Raw genomic sequence first — 6,073 nt, forward strand, 5'->3', positions numbered from 1 at the left:
CGCACAGTGCCAGCAGGAGAAGAGCTTGCAGAGGTGCAGTCTTTCTCCTCTCCGTGGCCTGTGCTTTTCTTCACTGAACCTAGTCCATAGGACCTTCTGGATATGGACACTCACCGTGGCAGACTTGTGGAGCCTAGGGAGAGGAGGAGGTCCAGGAGAAGTTGCAGTGAGTCTGGTGCTGAGTCATATCTAAGCCCGGGACCTGGGCAGCCATTTTCTTCTGAAGAGATAGCCCCTCCCTCCAGTCTCCAGGAAACCAATACAGCCACACCCAGAATATACCCTGAATGGTACAAAGGATTAACCTTTTGCACTCGGATGTCAAGTGTGACTCAACACGGTTAGCATTAGAATAAAGGAATAGAGAAAAAAGCAAGCAAGTGCAAAGGGTTAAAAAAAAATCTGAATAGTCCCTGAGAGTCCACAGGGACTGGTCTAAAAAGAGGCCTTCAGTCCCAGCAACAGGAGACTGAGAAACCACAGACAGTACAGAAGACTGGAATTTTAAGCCAGCCAAAGGAACAACACTTCACTTTTTCATTTTTATTTTTATTTTATTTTTTATTTTATTTTATTATTATTTTGTTATCTCTTTTTTATTTTTCTTTATTTTCCTTTTTTATTTGTTGCTATATTTTCTATTTATTTTCACATTATTTTCCATCATTCTATTTTATTTTATTTGCTATTTTTTATTTGTTCTACCATTTTATAAATCAATTTTTTGTAAATTTATTATTATTATTATTTTCTCATTTTTTCTTTTATCCACTGATCCCCTTTCTACTTCCTCTATACTGAACTGAGGTCCCCCCATATTCATCCAATTCTTTTTTAAAAAATATATTTTATTGATTTTTTACAGAGAGGAAGGGAGAGGAATAGAGAGTTAGAAACATCGATGAGAGAGAAACATCCATCAACTGCCTCCTGCAAACCCCCCACTGGGGATGTGCCCGCAACCAAGGTACATGCCCTTGACCGGAATCGAACCTGGGACCTTTCAGTCTGCAGGCCGATGCTCTATCCACTGAGCCAAACCGGTTTCGGCTATTCATCCAATTCTTAACCTTATTTTCTATATATAAGCTCAGCCTCTACAGATTCTGCCCTCACCCTCTTGCTGGGTATTGGGTGTTTACATTTTTTTGGTTTATCTGTTTGTTCTGTGGTGTTTTCTCCATATATATATTTTATCCTTTATCTTTTCTCTCTTATCTTTTTTTCTCTCTTCAATACCATTTGTGCTCTCTTTTCTCTAACCTTAATTCTCTTTTCTCAGGTGGTCACTTATATTGAGGTTATCGGTGTTGTGAGTACATTCGTGTTTTGTTCCCTTTGTGTAGTGTCTTGTTGAGGAAAATTTTATCCTGTCCAGCCAATGTGCTAGAGAGCGAGCCACATAACCAGAGACCTGGAGAGGAAACTCCTTCTATGAACAAGTCAATAACACCCCAGACCCAACTACAGAGGCAGGAAGAAGGCAGCAGTGAGGGAGAGAGCATGAGTGAGTGAGGGAACAAAAGAGGAGTGTATGGTCGTGTGCTGTGTGTGTGTGTGTGTGTGTGTGTGTGTGTGTGTGTCACAGTTAGATCCTGCAGGACATTCCGGGGCAGGCTAACTGAGCTCACCTAACTAGGCAGCCTCTGCTACTGTTGCAAACAGTACTGGAAGGCTGGCTCTTCCTCAGAGGACTCAACTTTTTGAAGGGGAGAGCTGCTGTAACTGGGAGCCCAGCCTCCCCTCCACCCAGGGTGCCCTCAGATAATACCTGGGACCCTACAGCCACTCTGCCAGGGACCTGCTACCTTGGCTATGGTCCCACAGTCACCAAGTCTCCAGACACCCCGGGTGCAGGCTCCTGCAAGTTCCAAAGCATGCTTTCCTCTGACCAGCCCAACACTTTATCCCAGGGCACTGTGACCACGTGAACAACAGACATGTGAGCAGCCCCCTCCTGCCCAAGGAGCAGCAGCCCTGTAAGCAGCCAGCCCCAGGTCAAAGAGCAGCAACCTCATGTGGACTGCCCCTGTCTAAGAAGCAGCAGCTGTGTGAAAGGCCGGCTCCCCCATCCAAGCAACAGAAACCACACAAGCAGTCTGCCCCCATCCAAGGAGCAGTAGCCTCATGTGGCCTGCCCCTGTCCAAGGAGCAGCAGCTGTATGAATGTCCTGCTCCCCCATCTGTGGAGCAGCACCCACATGAGCAGCCCACCTCCTCTGAGGAGCAGCACCCACATGAGCAGCCCGCCAATGACTGAGGAGAGGCAGCCCTGTACAGCCCACCCCCACCCAAGGAGCAGCAGCTGTGTGAGCAGCCCACCCCGGTCTGAGGAGCAGCAGCTCCGTGAGCAGACCGCCTGCATTCGAGGAGCAGCAACTGCGCGAGCAGCCCACCCCAGTCTGAGGAGCAGCAGCCACATGAGGAGATGGCCCACGTCCAAGGTGCAGCAGCCCTGGCAGTCCGCACCGGTCCGAGGAGCAGCAGCCACATGCAACCCACACCAGTCCAATGACCAGCAGCTGGCTGAGCGGCCCGCACCCATCTGAGGAACACCAGCGGGACGTTCAACTCACTCCCATTCTAGGAGCAGTAGCCATGCAAGGAGCCTGCCCCCATCCGAGGAGCAGCAGCCCTGCCCCTGTCCAAGGAGCTGCAGCCTCACGAGCAGCCTGCCTCATCTGAGGAGCAGCAGCCACACGCAGCCATCCTCCATCCAAGGAGCAGCAGCCACACGCAGCCATCCTCCATCCAAGGAGCAGCAGCCACGTGAGCAGTCTACCCCTATCCAAGGAGCAGCAGCCACGCACAGCCCACCCCAATCGAAGGAGCAGCAGTCTCGTGATCAGACCACTCCCATCTGAGGAGCAGCAGCTGTGCGAGCAGCCTCCCCCCACCAGCTGGAGGAGCCACCACTGCTGTGAACAGAACCCACCAGAGGTGCCACTATCAACTGAAAAGCAGCTGCTGCCGTGACTGCCCGAGGAGCAACCCCAGCCCAAGGAGCCACTGTAACCCAATGAGCAGCCCCTACACGACTCAACACCTAGATCCTCCAGTGAGATAAAAAATGGGTAGACAAAGAAACCCTCAAAGGAAAGAAAAGGAGGAAACTCCAGAAAAACAGCTAAGTGAAACAGAGGCATGAAATATGTCAGAAAAAAGAATTCAGACAAAGAGTCATACAGTTCATAAACCAGATGGATGAAAAAATCAACAACTTATGTAAGAATTAAGAAGAAATGAAAAGTGATATAACTGCAATAAAAAAAACACTATAGAAAGTTTCAACAGTAGGCTAGGAGAAGCGGAGGACTGAATTAGCGAATTAGAAGACAGGGAAGCAAAACACACCTAAACTAAACTTCAATATGAGAAAAAATTAAAAGACAGGAGGACAGCCTAAGGGAGCTATGGGACAACATGAAACAAAGCAACATACAAATAATAAGGGAGCCAGAACAACAGGAAGAGGAGCAAGGGTTAGAAAACCTATTTGAAGAAATAATGTCAGAAAACTTCCCTGATGTGGGGAAGAAAAAAGGCACATAAGCACAGAGAGTCCCAAACAAGATGAACTCGAAAAGACCCACACCAAGAAACATCATAATTACGATGGCAAATGTTCAGGACAAAGAGAGAATCTTAAAGGCTGCAAGAGAAAAATAGAAAATTACGTACAAGGGATCTCCCATTAGATTATCAAATGATTTCTCAACAGAAACACATCAGGCCAGAAAAGAATGGAAGGAAATTTACAAAGTGATGCAAAGCAAGGGACTGAATCCAAGAATACTCTATCCAGCAAAGCTATCATTCAAAATTGAAGGGGAAATAAGGAGCTTCACAGACAAAAAAAGAATAAGGGAGTTTATCACTACCAAGCCAGCAATGCAAGAAATGCTAAAGAAACTGGTGTAAAAGAAAAGAAGAAATAAAAAAGGTAAGAAGGAACACAGGCACACAAAATAAAAATGGCTACAAACAAGTACCTTTCAATAATAACTTTAAACATAAACGGACTAAATGCTCCAATCAAAAGACATCAAGTGGCTGAATGGATAAAAAAACATGACCTATATATATGCTGTTTACAAGAGACCCACCTCAGAACCAGGGACTCACACAGACTGAAAGTGAAGGGATGGAAAAATATATTTCAGGCAGGTGGGAATGAAAAAAACAACACAGGAGTAACAATACTTATATCTGACAAAATAGACCTCAAAGTGAAGGCCATAACAAGAGATAAGGAAGGCCACTTCATAATACTAAAGGGATAGATACAACAAGAGGATATAACTCTGATAAACATATATGCACACAATGCAGGAGCACCCACATACATAAAAAAAAACCTCCAGGAATATATCAAGGGAGAGACAGACAACAAAACAATCTAGTAGGAGACTGTAATACACCACTGACATCACGGGATAAATCCTCTATACAAAAAATCGCAAAGAAACAGCAATCCTAAATGACTCACAAGATCAGATGGTCTTAATTGATATCTTTAGTACATTTCACCCAAAACCAACGGAATATACGTACTTCTCAAGTGCACATGGGACATTTTCAAAAATAGACCACATATTGGGTCACAAGCAAAGTCTCCCCAAATTCAAGAAGATTGAAATCATATCGAGCATCTTCTCAGATCACAACAGCATAATATTAGAAATAAACTACAATAAAAACAATCCAAAATATTCAAACACTTGGAAGCTGAGTAGCATGCTATAAAACAATGATGGGGTTACAAAAGAGATCAAAGAAGAAATTAAAAATATCCTGGAAACTAATGACAATAAAAACACAACAATCCAAAATCTATGGGTCACCATGAAAGCAGTCTTAAGAGAGAAGTTTATAGGTTTACAGGCCTACCTCAAAAAGAAAAAAATGGGGAGAGATCCAAGATGGCGGCGTAGATAAACATCTGGGCTGCTGCCTTCCACAACAATTTCCAAAACTACAACTAAAAGACAGAACGTCTATCACTCAGAACCACGGGAAAGCTGGCTGAGCAGAACCTCTACAACTAGACCGAAAGAGACGGGCGCAATCAGGACACAAACGCTGAAAAACTGAGGTACAGGGGAGCACGCGTGCATTACGAGCTGGCAGCGGAGCCCAGCTAGAGGCGGTGTTGCTTTCTTCAATCTGAAGAGAGACAAGCCCCCAATCTCTCTGAAATCCAGTTTCTGGGGAGAGACTGGGCTGTCTGCCATCGGGTCAAAGTGAGGGTGGCTACTAGCAGAGCTGTGTGGAGGTAGAATTGTTGGCTGCGCCGGGACATGCGAGACGGTGGGGACGCGATTGCTGGACGCGGTTGGAGGCGGCTCACTGCCAGCCATTGCTCTTTGACCCGCCCTAGCCTAGTGACGCCCTGAGACTCCGCCCCACACAATCTACAAACACACCCAAGCTCCTAGCAGTGGCTTTTGCATATGAATGGCCTTCTCTATTGCAGTTTAAACTAGTAAACTTGCAACCCAATACAGACAGCTCCAAGGCCTCCAAGCTCCAAGCAGGGAGGAGAGGGCCGCGGTTCTAGCTGTAGTTCCTGCAGGGTAGCCTCAGAAAGCAGCTGAACTGCACCCCATTGGAGATCCATAAGCCAATGTACCTAGTGGCCAGTGTGAGGCACCAGATTTCAACTCCTCACATCCATAAGTGACACACTCGGGAGGCGGACTCAGTGAGCACCAAAGCCCCACTCAAACAAGCCCTGTATCACAAGCGTGTCTCCAGCGCAGCAGCGCTTCCATTATAGACACAGCAGGTCCTCACAGCCAATTGGCCTGGAGGTCAATTCCTCCCAGTGTACCAATAGCAATCAAGGCTTAACAACACCAAGACTTTCCACTCAGCTCACAAAGGGAAGTACCAAGAGCGACCACCTAGGGTGATTGGGGAAGCTGAGCTACCGGCCCCTATAGGTCACTGGCCACACAAAGGCACTCCATCAACACAGGGAGGCAGCCAAAATGCGGAGACACCGAAGTATGTCACGAATAGAGTAAACTAATGGATGACACAGTGTTCAGAACCACATTTATAAGGTTAC

This window comes from Cnephaeus nilssonii, assembly GCF_951640355.1.
Source record: "Cnephaeus nilssonii genome assembly, chromosome: 8".
Classification (NCBI taxonomy): domain Eukaryota; kingdom Metazoa; phylum Chordata; class Mammalia; order Chiroptera; family Vespertilionidae; genus Cnephaeus; species Cnephaeus nilssonii.